General features: G+C 37.4%; 1 long non-coding RNA gene across 1 annotated transcript in view; it reads right to left on the bottom strand.

The window, feature by feature from the left end:
* The window catches only part of LOC134760359 (uncharacterized), a 335124-nt gene that overhangs the window by 164396 nt on the left and 151612 nt on the right, over positions 1-19116 (bottom strand). The window contains exon 3 of the long non-coding RNA XR_010137687.1: positions 7635-7727. This is a non-coding gene — a long non-coding RNA (uncharacterized LOC134760359). The remainder of the gene's footprint in view (positions 1-7634; positions 7728-19116) is intronic.

The following is a 19116-nucleotide window of genomic DNA, read 5'->3' as shown; positions in this document are numbered from 1 at the left end:
ATGGTCAGATCTGTGATTCAGACTCTACTGACCACTCTATCTGCCTTCTCCATTCCATTTTTATGGGTAATTCTGTGATTCAAGTCTGGAAGCTCTGTCCCAAAGGGTTTTTTAATGGAAGGACAATATATATAGTGACTACCAATAGAATGGTTTGCCCCATGCACCCCCTCTTTTGGTAGAAACTAGCCTTGTTTCCATCTACATATTTATTTGAAGAAGACTCCTTATTAACTAGGTGTGACCAAAGTGTTCATCTCATATCAGCATATTCTCTTGCTTAGAGTTCATTGGTCTAGAGATGAATACTGCATCTAGGTTATGTAATTATCATTCTTTCTACACAAGATTTTCTCTTCCCTAATACCAGAACAGTTTTAGTGAGAGTTTTTTTTTAAAAAAAGATTTTTTGAAAGATGTTATCTGTTAAATTTCTCTAATGGATGACAAAGTTAGATGTGAAAATTTTGGTGTTGCTGGTAGCTATGATTACTGACTTAAGAAAGTTGGTCTTCAATGCAAGAAAAAAATGGCTCTGACATGCAGAAAGCAGTAAAACCAACCTGGTTGTGCCCCAGGCATTGGTCCTTAATGTGCCAGAAGTCCCTAACGCTCCACTCACACCTGGTTCTTCCTACGGATTGGCTGCAGCATCAGGCCACTGGTAATCAAGTCTTCCTTAACCCAGTGGTCTTTAGAGTCAGAGAGCCTGAGATTCCAGCATTGTCTTTGTTCCTCCTGACCATCTGACCATTCAGTCTCCAAGACCTAGTCTCCTCATCTGTACAACTAAGTCAATATGTTGTCATTAGATTATTGCTAAGACTAAAAATGTGATATGACTAAAATATCTAGTGTAGTGCTGTTCCCTAACAGGTACTTAACAAATGTTTGTTTTCTTTTCATCAGAATTATTTCAACTGCTTCTTAACTTGGCTTCTTACCATTGGCATTTCCTCTCTCCCTTCTACTTTTCACACCTCAACGAGATCAGTCCTCTTAAACCAGCTCTGAACATGCCATTCACTGGATGAAATATACATAGCATTCCTCTGTATTCCAAGTAAAATAAAAAAGATGGCACAATTTTCCTTTCCAGCCTGCTCACCAGCTACCCTCAACATCATACGCTGTGTTCCAACTAAAACCAATGACTGGATAATAAACATATTTCATTCTTCATGCCATAATTTGCATTTCATTTCCCTAAAATCTTATCCTTCTGTCAAAATTTGCCATTTTCTCAAAGGAAGTCTAAAGACCAGCAAACATGCAAAGATCACTGGGCAGTCTACCAAGTAGGGGTCAACTCTCCTCTGCAGTCTCACAGACCTTAGTTTGTTTTTCTTTTTATCTATAGTTATGTGTGCATGTGGATTCATTCTCTAACTAGTGTGTGAGCACCATCCAATTAAACTTTAGGCCGTATAATGTATTGATCAATATTAGTAGCTTTGGAATCAGATGCTCCAAGGTATAAGTCACGATTTTGCTAATTTCTACCTAAGTCACCTTGGAAAAAATTTCAATTATTCTGAGACTCTCTTTTCTTAAGTTTACAATGGGGTAATGATTTTTATTTCATAAACTTCATGTGAGAGGTACATTCGATAAAGTGTTAGTGTAATTGCTGAAGGTAAACTGTTTCACGTTAAAAAGAATAACTTTATTTTTGGCAGGGGATGGTGGCTCATGCCTGTAATCCCAGCAGATTGGGAGGCCGAGATGGGAGAATTACTTGAGCCCAGGAGCTCGAGGCCAGCCTGGGCAACATGGGGAGATCCTGTTTCTATAAAAAAATAACAACAAAAAAAAAATTAGCCAGGTATGGTGGCATGTGCCTGTAGTCCCAGCTACTCAGGAGGCTGAGGTAGGAGGATCATTTGAACCCAGGAGGTCAAGTCTGCCGTGAACCATGTTCATACCACTGCACTCCAGCCTGGGCAACAGAGCTAAGACGCTATCTCAAAAAAAAAAAAAAAAGAATAGATTTATTTTTAAAAACATGCTTTAATAAACTAATTAGGTCATATCCATCTTACTAGAGCATGGCAGCTTTTGGAAGGTTTTTCATAATGGCTAGCTACCGAGCCAGATGCTGGAAGAACATTTGCATAGCTAGCATTTGTTCATTAATTCCTTTACTCCTGCATTCTTTAAACAGCCACTTGTTTGTGGAAACCAGCAGTCAGCCAGGCATAATGTTAGAAGTTAATCAAAACTGCACTTTAAAAAATAGAAAATTTTTTGCCAGAAATGAGGAGTGCAACTCAGAAACTGGTTATTTCTCAGTGTGGACCGTCTCGCTGGGTTTAGAAAGAATGAGTAGACAGAGAAAGGAAATGTGGTAAAAGTTATCAACAGGTATAATAGAATTGCTTTATATATATTATCTTTGTTTATTGCTACAACAAGTCTGAAGGTCAATATAAACATCTTTATTTTACAAATGATGAAATTGGGGATTGGAGTTTCAATAACCTGTGCAATGTTACTGAGTTAACCAGTAAGCTGAGATTTGATGATGAAACTCTTGGCTCTAAGGAAGGGCTCCTTCCTCTCTTCTGTGTGGGTTTTCAATGTGTGTCACAGTTTCACAAAAAAAGATCCCAGGAATTTAAAAATTTCACCTCATTTTATATAATGAGAAAAATAAGTTCCAATAAAACCAATAGAGTTGCCCGACATCTCTAGCTAGCCATTAAAATTCCATAATGATGCTGCCATTCTGTGTAGAATAATTGCGTTGGTATATGATATCTGAAGAATAGTTTTGATCTTTAGATTGGGTTATACTCTAATTAATAAGCTGATTGTTGACCTCATTGTTTATATGTGCACGTAAGCCATTGTCAGCAGTCTTCATGCACGAAGGAAGAAGCAAAGGAGCTTCCTCTTGTATAAAACCCATGAGCCTCTCAGCCTCAGTCTGCACTAAAGACATCACACCTGCAAGCCTTTCTGAAAGGCAAGGGCAGGATCTGTCTGCACCTGACAAAGCTTTAAGTGGCCTGACCTTTATAAAGTAGAGCTTAACTTTCTCTTTCAACCTTTCCCTAAGAGGCCTTTTCTCTGGACTGGGAAGAATTATTCATTTGAAGGCTTAAGACTCCTATGGCCTCAACAGTAGTTAGGTTTTGAAATGTTTAAATATGAGCAAGAGGGACAGAGTGCTACTGGAATAGTCAGTCATTTGATGTTTGAAAAGGATACTGGAAGTTGTTTCTGGTCATGCTCCCCAGCTGCTAGTGTAACACTAGGCCAGCTCATCAGAGCATCTCTCCACTTAACCGGGCAATGACAGGGAGCCACTTTATCCGTAGGGATCATTTAGTGCTGTGTTCCTCCCTTCTGCCCTGACTGGAGAATTGCAACCCAGAAACTGGTTCTCTTGCAATGCAGACCATTTCCCTGGGTCTAAAGGGATGATTAGACAGCAAATATCCTATAATTTTGCAGTTACTGGCAAATTTCTTATTTGGAGAGTGTGATCAGGGTTAAGGACACCTAGCAAAGCGGCTGACACAGTTTCCCAAACTAGTATACTCATGAACAGATACTTCAACCAAAGATAGAGAACTCTACTGAAGCCTACCCACACGTTTATTTTGTTTCAAAAAGGAAATTTAGCCACTCGGTTGCAAAAGTTTGTCTTAGGTATCTCGTTTTGACTTGTTAGATACTTGCAGTGGTTTTTCAAGAAAAAAAGAAATGGTCTTTCTCGGAGATGAACAGCGGCTCAGAGCTCTGAAATAGCCATTTTCTTAGTTTCTACCCATAAAGGTTTAAAAAAAATAATTAGACATAAGGCACCCTATTAGAATTGAATGAAAGCTAACTGTCTGACTAGTGAGTAATTGGTAGAAATGGGTGGGGGCAGCAACCATAAACCTTATTGCAAGATTTTGATTCTGTTTCCATTGTTTTTAAAGTGTGATATAAAACAATATATTGAGAAGAAGTGATTTTGCATATGCCCATGAACTGTAGAGCAATATTATACATCAAGGTACTAATTCACTTAACCAGCAAATGTTTTGCAGTATCCTACATAGCATGGTATTACGAGCATGGATTCTGGAGCCAAGCCCCCTATAATGGGTTCTTGGTCCTGCCACTGTAACCCTGGGCATGTTGCTTTGCATTGTTGCCACTTGGCCTCCTTACCTGTTATATGGGAAAGGAACAGGACCGTAATCACATGGGCTATAATAAGGATTAACTGGGTGTCCTAAGTCTCCCAGAGCTGCTATAAAAAGGTGCCACAGACCGGGTGGCTTAGAACAACACAAATTTATTCTCTCACAGTTCTGAGGGTAGAAATCAGAAATCAAGCGGTTGGCAAGGCCATGCTCCCTCCAAGCCCTCCAGGGGAGGATCATTCCCTGCCTCTTCCAGCTTCAGTGGTCCCAGGCATTCCTTGGCTTAGGGACGCTCATCACTCCAGTCTCTGCCTCCATCTTCCCTTGGTGTTTGCCCCTGTGTCTGTATCTTCTCTTGGTCATTCACTCTGAGTATCTGTCTTATAAACACACTAATCATTTTGAATTAAGGGCATACCTTATTCCAATATGACCCCATCTTAAGTGATTACATTCACAACAACCATGTTTTCAAATAAGATTGCATCCTGAAGTTCAGGGGTTAAAACTCTAATAGATCTAATAGATCTTTTTAGGGGATATAATTCAACTCCTGTTTGTTAATATATGTACCTAATTACTAGCATGGTAAGCAGTCAATGACTGCTAGATACAACTGCTATGGTTATGCCTTGGACCCTTAGTTTAGGCAGTGCAAGTGTAGAAAGAGATGGTATGCAACTCTCAACCTAAGAAGTTTACATCACAGGACACATAATTAGGCTTTCTCTGCTAATTTCACAAAGGAGAGGGAACAATCTATAAAATGAAGAAAAAGAGTAAATTATCATCTCTTAGCTCTTATCATTATCAGGCATTACAAAAACATACGCTTGTATTTTTGAATACTAATTAGAAATGTTCTGAATTCCTTTCTCTTTGATTTCAGCCCCAGCGCTTCTTGGACTGCTTTTGATCTTGGGCAAATCCTTTCTGTGTATGAGCCTGGTCCTCATTTCTGGGGTCCTCTTCAATTCCGTCCAATGTTCTATGATGCTAGTATAACTTGTAGTGTGCACATATATATGTGTGTGTGTGTTTGTGTGTGTGTGTTGTATATTTCCAAGCTTTCTACAACATGTTAATGCTTTTGCCTTATCTTGTTTTCCTTACTATTTCTGTTCAAAACTTCCTTAAACTGCATTTGAGCAATTATAACCTACCTATATTTTCAATCTCAGTAAAAGTATGCCTGTACTAATGTTTGTATCTTGATGACTTCTATGAAAACAAATACCCTTTGAAAATAATTGCTTTTCTCCATTTACTACATAAATCCTAGCAGAGTAATTATAAGGCTGTTTTCAGTAAAAAAGAAAAAATAGACATAAAACTGGAAACTGCTAGTGTGATTTTTTTCCTGCATTCTTATAAGACAGATGCTATCTAAAGAACTGTGATTTCTACTTATGTGAATAAAATAATGCATTTTCTTTGATATATACTTGCATTTTATATCTCTTAGCTCAAAGGATATAATATTTCTATTTGAAAATCCTTAAGATGAAAACATAAATTGAGAAATCCAGCAAGATTGTTCTAAAGGCAAAATCAAAATGATGTGACTAAATTATTGCATAAATAGAAAGTTTCTATAATTCTCTATGTGGCAATTTAAAATTTATGTTACTTGGTTTTTCATCCAGGCCCAGGCCCTTGCTTCTACCTTCTCCCCCCTTTTTATTTCCTTTTAAAAATATGCTAGAAAAAAGCAATATGTTTGGAATGTCATTCCTTTTCTAAGAACTTATCAAGGGTTCTTTTGTATTATTTAAACAACCCTGGAAATTCACCTTCTCCAAAAAAGTGTCCTTAATTGAGTTAAATTTAATTGGTATTATTAACTACTTGCTGTATGCCAGGCAGCAAGCTGGGACACTGAAGATACAAAGAAGTGTAATATATGTCATAGTCTGTCCAGGCTGAAAGGAAAAAAAAAAAAAAAAAAAAAAAACAAAGAGAAATAACAATAACACCTTTACTGACCTACTGCCCTGCTACAGTGTGCTATATGTAAAACTTCTCCACATTGTCCAATGCCTTAGACTCTTATTTAGTGTCTTTTAAGTGTTAGGATCCAGAGAAACCAAGAAGTAAATGATACTTCCGCAGTTATTAAGGATGAGCTATTTCTATACATAGACAATGAAAGACAAAATAAGAGGCCACTTTTCAAGTCCCTGAGAGGCACTACACACAGAAAATACGGCAGAATTTCAGAGATGAGAGGTGTCAGAGTGGGAGCCATTAATAGAGCAGAGCCTTGAAGGTCAAATTCTAGTTGGGGTACCATAGAAATTAGGAACTGGATACATCTTGGAACAAGAGTATTTAGTAAGGGGAAAAGGGTAGCACAGGTGCAACGTGGGAGAAACCCACAGGGAGCAATGGAGATTCTAGTTTGGCTCAGGCTGGAAGTTCATAAATAGGAGACAAGGTTTGAACTCCTGTGGGAGAAAACATAGATGAGGTAATGAACAGAAAAGAAGATCTGGTGATTTCTCACAATTCGTGATCTCTTTATATCAGTAAGAATGAGTTCAACCACATCTATCTATTAAATATTTACTAAGCACAATATATATATAATATATATATAATTATATATATTTATGTATAAATACACAGCTAATATAAAACTGCACTTTCTTAAAACATTTCTAAACAGAGAATATGGTCAGTGAAAATAAATGGACTTTTAGGACTGACAAGAATCGGTTCTAATCCTGGTTCAACCACTTCCTGGGTGTGTGATATTTGTGAAATTATCTAATGTTTCAAATACTACTTTCATTTTCTATTAAATGGGGAAGAGTTATTTCTCAATGAGTTACTGCCATTTGTGTAACTACTGGATCAGAGGGATGAGACATTACCCAAATACCCCCCAACAGTGAAACCCATGATTGCTATAAAAAATTCCATTGAGGAAAAAATATTTTAAAAGATTTGCAAGAAAAAAAAAGTTAAAATCACACACAATCACATTTAGAAGCCAACACTGTAATATTTTGTCCACATTTTTTCTTAACTCTATAATAAAATATGTTTTAACTGCTGCAGTGGAAGTTCATGGGTTGACAGAACATCCAGAGGTAAACTGTAAATTCCTGAGAGAGTAGATGATAAAAGAGGACTGTGTGTCTGCAACAGCAAAATAGGTAGCAGCCAGAGGCCAGATAATAGAAGGAAGGCTGAGAGAAGAAACCAATAAGAAGAACACAAAGAAAGCAGAATCCACATGTAGAACAGAGTTTGTGTAAAACACCAGAGGAAGAATTGTGGCACAGAAATGAGGAAAACGGGCAATAGTTGGGGCGATAACAGAGGCAGCTTCATTAACCATATTCAGCTGTTGTTTGAATCAGAAACCTAGCTTGTATTACTGAGACCTAAGCAGAAGACAACTTGATTTGGGGGCCTAGAAGGTAGAAAAATATGGAGTAGCAGGAAGAATAATCATTCAGAAAGAGCAGTTGTAGTGGTGTGTACCTGCAATCCCAGCAACTAGGAGGCTGAGGTAGGAAGATTGCTTGAGCCCAGAAGATCAAGGCCAGTTTGGGCAACATAGTGAGACCCCTGTCTCTAAAAAATAAAAAAAATAATAAAATAAAAAATACACCAGAGAAGGGCCCATGAACAAAAGTAAGGGTGATGGAATGAGTAGAAACAGTGTACAGTGTTTTCAGCCACACCGCATAATATAGATTAAGCATTTGGAACATCTCAACCCCTCATCATTAACCCTTTTTACTATTTAGGAAAAAAAAAGTGCAGCTCAATGCCAACATTTATTTTTACATAAACAACTCAAACTCTTTGGGGTTAAAGCAAATCTGACTGATTTTCAACGTGAAAATAAGATACAAAAACTGTTCTTGGAGCTATTTCTAAACAGAATTAACATCAGAATCGTTTGAATCATCAGAATCATCTATTCTGGAAAAATTGGATTCATCAAGTGAATCTTTGGCCAACAACTCTTCCAGAACGATGTTAACATCATGCGTAGGAATGCTGTTTTCTAGAATACGACATTTTCAGCAATTGAGAATTACTATATTTTGTAAGTGGAAATACCACTGCTAAAAACAGAATCCTATAAATAGAATGATGTCTTTTGTTTACAACGTTGATATACTAGAGCAATGCGAAAATGATAATAAAAGCGAGATATTTCTGGCAAAGTTGTCTTGGGGTAAACGCTGCAGCCCCAAGTGCCGTCAGAGAGTATTCTTGGGGCAAATGAGAAAATGGTTAATATTCCTGAATTTCCTCACGCTGTACAACTACATAGTCGCATACTTGCAGTGGACAGAGAGAGAGGGAGTGAGTGTTTCAGGCAGATAGTAATACTTATTGAGTAATTGTCATGTTCTAGGCACCTGACATAGTATACAGCAGTGCCTGGGTTGAATTATGTGCCTCCAAGAGATATGTTCAATTCCTAAACCCTTGATGAAGTTAAGATGAAGTCATGTTGGGTTGGGGTGAGTCCCAAATCCAATGACTGATGTTACTATAAGGAGCAAGAGATTTGGAGACCAACAGACAGGGAAGGCTGTGGGAAGACAGAAGCAGAGACTGGGGTGGTGAAGCTGCAGGCCACGGGGTGCCAAGGATCCCCAGATGCTAGAAAGAGGCAAGAAAGCGTTCTTCCTTGGAGCCTTCTGAGGGAGCATGGTTTGCTGACACCCGGATTTCTGACTTCAAGCCTCCAGAACTATGAAAGAATAAATTTCTGTTGTTTTAAGCCACCCAGTTTGTGGTCCTTTGTAATGGTAGCTCTAGTAGAGCTTGGATTTAATTGGTGGAGAAAGGGGCTTATTATTCCTAATAAGCCTATAAATGCTAAATACGCTATATAACTTACTTCTAGCAGTGGTGAACGTTTTGAAGAATAGTGTCACAAAGGTCTACCTGTACTGCTTTGATAGATCGTCCTGGGATAGCATGTCTGACAGGCAAGCAACTGTCAGATGAAAAAGCTTTCTAAAGGAAAGAATAAGTTCAAAGACGGAGAGCCTTGGAAAAGAAAGAGAAAGAATGAGGTTGGTGCATCTGTGGATCAAAAGATCAGTGTAGCTGGAGTGTGGTAAGGGAAGGTAGATGGAGATGGAGTTAGAAAGGAAATCTGGACCAGGCCACCAAGATCATGAAAAGGAGTTTGGAATCTGTATTAATTGCAATAGAATGGCATGGAAATGAGGAAGCAGAGAGATTTATGCCCTAGCAGATGATTTGGACTGCAATGTGGACAGTGTAATCAGGAGAACAAAAGAAAAACAGGAGGTCCGTGCAGAGCTATTGCAGTGGTGTAGGTGAGAAATTGTGGTGCTTGGTCTGGGACCGGTTTAGATGTGCCAATTGTGTTAGGCCATCCAGTGGGGATGTCTGTGGGTACTTACCCATATATGTCTAAGCTTGAGAAAGAAGGGGAAGAATTGGAGAAAAAAAAATTGAGAGTCAATGATGTAGGGTTTATATTTAAGCCATGAGACCAGATGAGATTGTCAACTTCAGAACTTTCTTGTCTTTTAATTAGCAATTTACACATTCGTGCTAATAGCATGCAGGGAGAAGAGAAGAGTATGAATAGAATCAGGGCTTTCCTGCCATGGCCTAGTAAATCAAGAAGAGTGAGAAAATGTGGCTGAGAAAGAGCTGGTGAGAACACAAGGAAAACAAACAAGGAGAGTGTAGGGGCAGGAATAGAAAGGAGTACTCCTTATGGGAGGTGGTGCTAACCACGTAAATTGCTGCTGAAAAGTCGGGTGCTATTTCTGACCTTGGGAAGAGCAATTTACATAGTCTGGGGCTGTGAGTACCTGATTGAAAGGATTGGAGAAAAGGAAGGGAGGCAAAGAAGGGGAACCAGTGGAAAGGCCTAAACTCAGGGACCTCATTCTAAAAACGGACTTTGGGAAGCTTTTGGAGAGGATAAATAACTGGTCAGAATTGCGAGATCAATTCTGGTGTGTCACTGGTTACACAGCTAGGGCCTGAGATGGGAACTGCTCTGTTGACTAATTTTTCCCCTTGTCTCTCAGTATTTGAGTAGTAACATGACAAGTCTGCTTGTTCTTACTGACTAAGCAAAGCCACTCAAGAATAACCTAACCTTTTATTTTATATTTCCCTACTTGATACAGGATTTGTGTAATTGTAGATTTTGTTCATTCTGTTAATATTGGCTACAGGGACAAACCCCTTTATGCAATGAGTACCTAGATCAGTGGTCTTGGGTAAATGCCGTGATTCAAAATTGCCACCAGCTCATGAAAAAGATGAAGATTCTCACAAATACAAAATTATTTGAATTAGGAACAAAGTTTGCAGTGATGGCAACCTCTCATACCTCTCCTTATCCTCCCCCTGCTATTGTCAAGGAGGTGGTGGTATCCTCTCATGACTGTACGGAGCAAAGCAGGGGAAGATGATGAAATATTGCAGAAGGAGAGAAGATTTTCATAATTCACGTGACCCTCCATGACATGGACATCTTTGTGATGTTGTGTTGCTTGTTCCCAAGTTTCCCTTAGGTTTGCTAGGGATAAGAAGGCTCAAATCACTGCAAACTAGTTTGGCCATCAGAACTTCAGTAACCATGGCCATGCAGAAAGGTCCAACCTGGACACCAAAAACATTTACTTTCTGATTATAAAAGGTTTAAATCTTCATTACAGAATACCAATAGAAAACACAAAACATGTATTGCTATTTCCATGGACAAGTCACTGTTCTGACTGCTCTGTGTCTAATAATTTCAACAGCTCTGTGAGATGGGTGCTATAATAATCACCGTTTACAGGTACAAGAAGGAAGACATAGGAGTTAAGTAATTTACCTGCAATGGTTAATTCTGTGTATCAACTTGGCTGGGCTAAGGTTCCCAGATATGCAGTCAAACTTTATTTCTCCGACTGTGCTTTTAGATGAGATTAACATTTAAATGGGCGGACTTTAAGTAAAGCAAATTGTGCTCCATAATATGAGTGGGCCTCATCCAATCAGTTGAGGCTTGAAAAAAAAAAAATCCCTGGAGGAGGAAAGAAATCTGCCAGCACATTGCTTTCAGACTTAAACTGCATCATTGGCTCCTACCTATGTCTCCAGCCTACTGGTCCACCCTGCAAATTGTGGATTTGGCAGCCTCCATAGTTGTATGAGCCAAGTTCCTAAAATAAATCTTTCTATATATATACACAGACATCCTATTGGCTCTGTTCCTCTGGAGAACAGTGACTCAAGGTCATTGCTCAAGGTCACACAGCTAGAAAGGTAGTCTCTCTCTCTCTCTCCCCCGTCCCCTCTCTGTCTCTATCTCCCTATCTCTGTCACACACACACACACACACACACACAACCCCAATTTTCCTTTGGGGGTCTACCCTCCCTCTTGTGTGCAGCTTTAGAGATTCTTGCCCTACTCTAGCTGAGAGTTTTCTTAGGATGCAATTTAAGCAAAAAAGCCTTCTTCCTGGAATGAATAAGGATGCAAATTGGTTGGAAGTGATTCATTCTGACAGTGCCAGACTTAAGACATCCATTGCCTCCTCCTCTTGAGACCTCTTCAGTGGTTCTGTTCCTGCTCTCCCTGAAGTTTTCCTTAAATTACATAAGCTGCTCTATGTTTCACCAATAAATTTATTTTTGCTTAAGTTTTATCAGAATATTCTATTCTTTTGTTGTTGTTACAACTAGGCAGCCATACATGACACAGGAATATGTTAAGATTATTCTACATAATAAAGGATTCCCTGCAAACATGATTTGATAGCTTATTTAGCCAGTTTCCTAGCACTGGTCATTTATGTTTCCACATTTTCCATCCTTATACACCCCTCTCCAAACATCACTAAGCATACAAATGACAGATGAGGAGGATTACATTAATTTCCAACAGTTTTTTTTATCCTGCCCATTTATGCTTATGCAAGTCAACCCACTCCCTGAAATCCACCTCCTTCTTAATCCCTAGTAATCATAAGTGTTGTTACATGTGTTTTCAAAGCAGTCTGTTCTGGTCACATGCAGCATATCTCCTGTGTACCTCTCTCTACACTCTGGCTCCACCATGAGGAGGATCTCCTCTTAGGAAGCCCTGCTATCCCCGCCATAGACGGTGCCTACTCTCAAAGAACCATTGTATACCACAAGTGTGTTAAATCTTCATGATCTCAAAGCCATCAGCTTGTGACCAGTTTGTCAGAGCAATCATGGCGTCCAAGCTAGAGTGAACACGCGGCACAAGTCTTGAAATGAAGATGCCCCATTTGCAATGCTTGGGTTCAGTCTCCTGAAGTTGAGCATGAACAGGATTCTTTTGTTTTTTGCCTATGACTCAGTTATTCTCAAGCTGAGGAGGGCATAATCTTAATAGAAAAGCTGCTTAAAATCTGCAGTGGAAGCTTGAGCTATTTGCTTTATGAAAAGTTGGTGTTGCATCACTCCAAAGCCACCTCCATCCAACTCAACTCCAACTAAGGGAAATGCCAGCCAACATATGCCATGCCATGTCATCTGCTCCCCCAGAACCAATCCCTTTCTCTTCCTCAAAATAAAGTTTATATTCCTATCAACACATTCAAAGAGATGCCAAAAGGTCAGACTTACAAGACTAGGAAAGAGCTAAACTTTGAGAAAATAAGAAGAGCAGTAAATTTTAAAATTTGTTTTATTGTATCCCAAAACTACCTGTACATAATTTAAATAGCCAAAGAGTGCAAATACAATTATAAAACAATAAGTGAAAATCAACTTTCACTTATTCACCACCTAGAAAGACAGCCAATTTTAATACCTTTTTTGGTATTTTTGGTATTTTTCTAGAGTTTCTTTATGCAAATACAAGTAAAATTATGTCTTTTCTCCACTTTTTTAATACAAAAAAGAGGACATTCCACATGGTACTTACCTCTTTGATTTTTCACTTAATAATCTATTCTTGAAGATCTTGCATATCAGTACGTGTTTTTATAGCTACATATCATTCCACTAAATGTATTAACTTTGTCATTGTTTATGTATTTCCTTTGTCATTTTTTTGTGGTTTCAAATCTTGTACCAGTATGCAAGTATATCTGTAACGTACATTGCCATTGGATCAATAAGTAATAGGTTACAGTGTATTTTTAAATGTAACTTTGATACAATAGTTCATATATAATGGTTGTACTGATTATAATTATATGCTAATCAAATTTATATGAGGATCTGTTTCCCAATGACTTTGCCAAATTGAGTTATCAATGTTTTATATTTTTGCCAATCTTTCTATACATATATCTAATTATATATGTATATGTTATAAATCTTACATATGTATATATATACACAAACATATATACATATAATTTAAATCTTAATTTGCATCCATGAATAAGGCTGAAACATTTTTCATATTTTAAGTACTATTTATATTTCCTCTTCTGTAACCTAACTGCTGAGACACTTTGGTTTTTTATTAGATGTGGGCTTTTGCTTTTGTATTTCTAAGAGTTCTTCACTTATTAAGAATGTAAGTTCTTTGTGATGTTAACTGTAGATAGTATTTTCCAGTTTGTCTTTACCTTTAACTTGGCCTATAGTATTTTTATTTTACTTAAATCCTTTTTTTTTTCTTTTTTGTGTGTTTGCTTCTACTGTTATTGTTTTTTAATGGCCATTGATTATTTTCACATATTTTGAAATTTTGTGATTATAAATATTGCTATGTATCCTTTAAAATTTATTTTACTAGCATTTGGAAAGCCCCTTCTATCAGAAATAAACGTCCTTCAGTCTCAAAAATTTTGCTTGTATAATGTGTTAAAAATTTTTCATTTCTTCTATTTTCTTTCTGGAACACCTGTAATTCAAAAGAATATTTGCTGGGGAGATGACAGAAGAGATCCCCTAAATGCAGTGAGGGTGGGCTCCCAGGAGACAAAATACTTAGACCAACATCTAAACCAACTCCCTGTTTTCAGCCCCTACCTGCTCCCTGCATTTTATGGTGTGTGGCACCTCTAATTCCTGAGCCTTCTCAGGATTCTGCAGGTTAAACAGACTTGCAGTCCACCAGTATCACCCCGTATAGTCATTTAGGTTTCATCTTCCTAACACCTCACTAAGTCATTTACTGTTTCATCATCATCAACTTTCTCTCTTCACATACTATGTGTATCTGTAACATACATGAATTGGGGTTGCAGGTATCTCTAGGATTCATAGAATATGGGGTCTTTGTTTCAATTTCTTGATTTCTTCATTGTTTCTCAATGAGTTTTAGGAGGAAAAGGGAAAAGAAAGAGATCTCATTCCATGATGGTTGTTTTCTGCATGTCTGTTTAAGATATTCTTCCACGCTCAGAGAGAATTACATCAACTCTGGGGCAGTTTCCTTTTATGATGAACTGGTTTTAAACTTAGCTGTTAATATCAAAAGCTCTTAAAGCTTGTGTTTAAAATGCTAGCAGTAGATTTTAGTCAAAAAACTAATTTCTTCAAAGGAAAGTAGTCTCAATCATGTTACATTCTTTTACAATTGAATGTGGAAAGATAGCCAGTGTTCCCAAACAGGCATAGTAAAATAAGTTCCATGTACACAACAGCACTGAGGTGAGAAATTAAGTTGCATATGCATGATGGAAACTTATCTCTCCTGTTGCCACTGAAGAAGAAATGAAAAAAGATTTGTCTTAGAGTTTAAAAATCTTGGTCATAATTTTCTTTTTGGAATCAAGTAGTTTATTCCCAAGGAAATTATATCTACCTTGTAATAAGTATCATGCAAAGTAACTTATATGAATGTCCAATGTACTTCATTGGATAGCATATAAAAATTAAAACTAAGCCCCATAAACCACAAAATTAGCAGCAATAATCACTAATATGTAGCTCATTGTGGCTGCTTATACAAACTGCTTTCAGTTGTAAAATTAATACTGCACACCTAAATTTGGCATTTTTCCAGTTTTATATTGTTCAGTTCTATTAATAAAGAGAATTTTATCAGTCCTATTTGGAATTGTTTTGAAGATGACAATATAGACACTTTTGAGGTTGAACAGAATATTTTACGTCAATTCCCAAATACCACTAATAAGTAATTTGCTTTGCTCGAGGTTGCATACACAGAGACTGAATTATTCATTTGCACAAAGCGTAAAATAAGTAGCCCATTAAGGGATTTGACTCAGGTAAATTCAGAGCCTAATACATACATTAACCAATTCACCCTTCCCTAATAGATGTTACATTACTTAACAAACTGTAAGGTTTATTCACCCATTAACATTGATGGACTGTACATGCGTAATTCCCTGTAGCATTTATAGAAGCTGTTCAGGATAATCCCCCACACCAGCAGTGAGAATAACAGACTTTGAAATATGCTAAACTAAAAGTTCACATGAGTATTTAATCTGTAATCCTCCTCCTAGCTCATCACATTTTCCTGCCTGCTTTCAGATAAGAGATCTTGTGACTGAAGTGGGTGGGTATAATAAAGAAAGTTAAGAGAAGTTAGAAAATGTACAAGAATGGGGTTTCAAAGCAACATTTCCCAGTTTAAATAAGATAGGGATTAAGACAGCAACAAATTGTTTTGTGCAATTTGAATACTACTCGACCTCATACATCTACTTTGGGGGAAGATTTGAAGGTGATGGACCAAGGACAGACGATGCTTTTCTGTGTGAGCTTAAAGAATGCTTGATGGCTGCTAACTGCAGCTGTGTTTAAGCTCAGAATTGGTCTATTTGGGGGCTGGAATCAAACTGGAATGAAAAGCCAGGCAGCTGAGTGTAGTCATCAAAACTGACCAGACAGTTTCAGAATTGTGAACGATAGGGTCTTGATCTGATGACCCAGATCACATGAGAAAGGGGCCAGATGGATGTCTAAGGGTTATTTTCTTGTTGTTGTTGTTTTGGAATAGGAAGGCAACGGTCTAGGACTATGAGCTAAATGGTATCCAGTGGAACGTCTGAATTCTAATTTATAATTTTTAGTCATTTTCTGGCAGTTCTTATAACAATGGTAATAATCACATTCTAAGGATTAAATTTGATTAGATTTTGGAGAGGACAGGTATTTTTCAATCTAGTACAACTTTTTGCTCTTAACAATGATAAAGCTCCCTGAGTGTAAGGCAGACAGGAAGGTAATAAGAAAAGTAGAAACTTTACTAGAAATAGTCTGATAAGAATGTAGACAGGCAGCAGCACCCAGTAATTGTCCTAGTGGTCAAGACCTTATCAAAACTTGTAACAGTACACAAGAGAAGGTTTAAAAATAACATTTATGGGCAGAGCAAGGGCTGTCAGCTCTGTGAGAAGAAAGGGCAGCTAAATCTGGAAAGACGTCTGGATCTGGAAAGGACAGTGCTTGAGGGAAAATGAGAGAGGAAGAGAGAGGGGTGGCGGGGTTTCAGGTTTCAGTTCTCTCAGGGAATATTGTCAGCCCACAGTGAAAGCCACTGCAAATAACATTAATTATTGTGAAGGGTTGCAAGCCTCCTCAAATATAAGATAGTCTAGAATGTAAACTAACTTTGTGAAAATAGTGTACATGCTATAGCATTCCACAGAACAGTCAAACAAACTTAAGAAAGTCACCTCAAGCCTAAACAAATATGATATTTGGAAATCAAATCATCTAACATGCTTCATAACACCTCCTCAATCTTCAGTAGCATAACCTTACTTATAAAATTTAGAATTCATATACATGTATGTTCATGTATTCTAGTTTATATCTATTATAAGATACAGATAGGTAGGTAGATTCTATCCTACACCTGACTATCTCTGTATTCTATTGTATGTGTGTGTGTGTATGTGTGTGCTCTTGTTCTAGCCTCAGAAAAAGAGAGATGACTTTTCCTCATAAAATAACACTTGGGGCAGTTTGTTAATACAGTTATTAAAATATAATGTGTGTGGGACTTTTTTCAGGACAAATAAGTTTATTTTATCAAATTGTTCCTATGTTTTATTTGTTAAGTATCTTCCTAGTTTTCTATCTTCATACATTCTCTCAAATTTTCCTAAGGCCTGCCTATGCTACTCTATCACTGGGAAGTAATTACAAAATAATAAATAGATTAATTATAGTATGAATAATACATGTAATAAATTATAAAAATAAACTGAAAGAATATTCTAAAATTTAAAATACCACTTTTTGCCTGGGAATAGATATTTTAAAATATAGAAATAAATATAAATCCCTAATAAACAAGAGTTCTTCCACAGGGACAAGTAACTATTAATTAATGGTTCAGTATTTGAACTCCACATCAGACATAAGTGAGAACATTCCAGTCTCATGTCTAAATGTCTCTAATGAAATATGTATTTATAATATACATTTACATACCTCAATATATTTTTGAAAAGTTTTCAAATATTTCTCCATCTTTAATCTTCAGAACAACCCCATTATGCAGGAAGGAAAATCATTACTGTCTCAAATTTTACGGGTGAGAAATCAGAGGTCAGAGAGGTTAAATGATTTGCTAAAGGTTACAAAGTCAGTCTGTGGAAAGAACGGGTGTAATAATTAGTGTCTCCTGAGTCCCTGCTTTCTAAATGTGAATGTCACTCTCTCATTAATAAAGAAAGCTTGTGTTCCAAAATTGCTATATTCACACAGAACACATTTAATTTTTTGTGAGGCTAATTTATATTCATCTAGCCATTTTACTTGTGTATCCTACTTGATTTATATTTGTGCAGAAGGCATTATTTTCATTTTATAATTTGGGAGATTGAGGTCCAAGGAAGTTGAATGTTTTGCTAAAATCTTGCAAATAGAGCATATAGCACATAATATTTACTTTCTTTTTTGTTAGAAAGAAATAAACACACCATATAGGTAGAGATATATAATTACTAAAATTGAGCTATTGTTCCCAAAGTTAATAATAGATTCTTCGCATCCTCCTATTCTATCATCTTTGGTATTTCCTTTATTCCTTACACTTGTTACCTCATGATCTGACAGTGGTGGCTGCTGCTCCAAGCATCATGGCAGCATTTGAAGGCAGGAGATGGAGAAGGGGGTTGGTGAAGAAGGCTGGCAGGGGCGTCGAAAATCAGCGCTCCCTCATGTTGCTCAGGAAGAAAGTAAATATTTTCTAGAAACTTCCATAAGACATCTACTAAGATCTGTTTGGCCAGAAAATCATCTCGAGACCACCTCCTACTGCAATGGAGGTGTGAAAGATGAATATCTTAGTCTGTTTGTGCTACTATAACAGACTCTCCAAGATTAGGTATTTTTTTAGGTTGGTACAAAAATGATTGCAGTTTTTGCCATTAAAAGTAATGGCAAAAAAAACTTTTAATGGCAAAAACTGTGAGTACTTTTGCACAAACCTAATATAAAAAAGAGAAATTTATTTTCTCACAGTTCTGGAAGGTAGGAAGTCAAAGACCAAGGCATTGGCAGGTTCCGTTGTCTGATGGGGTTGCAGTCTCTGTTTTCAAGATGCCACTTTGAAAGCTACATCCTCCAGAGGAGAGGAACACTGTCCCTCACATAGCAGAAGGCAGAAGAACAAACATGAATGAACTCCCTTGTCAAGCCGTTTTATAAGGGAGTTAATTCTTTCATGAGGTCATGACTTAAATATTTCTCATTAGAGTCCATCTCTCAACAATTTTGCATTGAAGATTAAGTTCCCAGCACATGAATTTTTGGGGACACATCATACCCTAAAAGCATCCCATTTTTGTCCCCAATTACATATTAGCAGATAAGCAAGGAAAATGAGGTTGGGAATGGTGTCTGGGTTCAGCATTCATTCTCCCTTTTCTCATCCCTCACATTTGTCCTGAGTGATTTCCTAGCAAGACATGCCTTGGCTCTTTAGAAAATATTTCCTTCCTTCACACAGTCTCAGACTTCATTGGCTAAAACTCTTCTCCATTTGACAGACTGCGGTACTCCCTGTCAGTGAGATACCACCAGGCCACCAAGGACAA

This window comes from Pongo abelii, chromosome 17, assembly GCF_028885655.2.
Source record: "Pongo abelii isolate AG06213 chromosome 17, NHGRI_mPonAbe1-v2.0_pri, whole genome shotgun sequence".
Taxonomy (NCBI): Eukaryota; Metazoa; Chordata; class Mammalia; order Primates; family Hominidae; genus Pongo; species Pongo abelii.
This window is presented reverse-complemented; position numbering and strand designations above follow the sequence as displayed.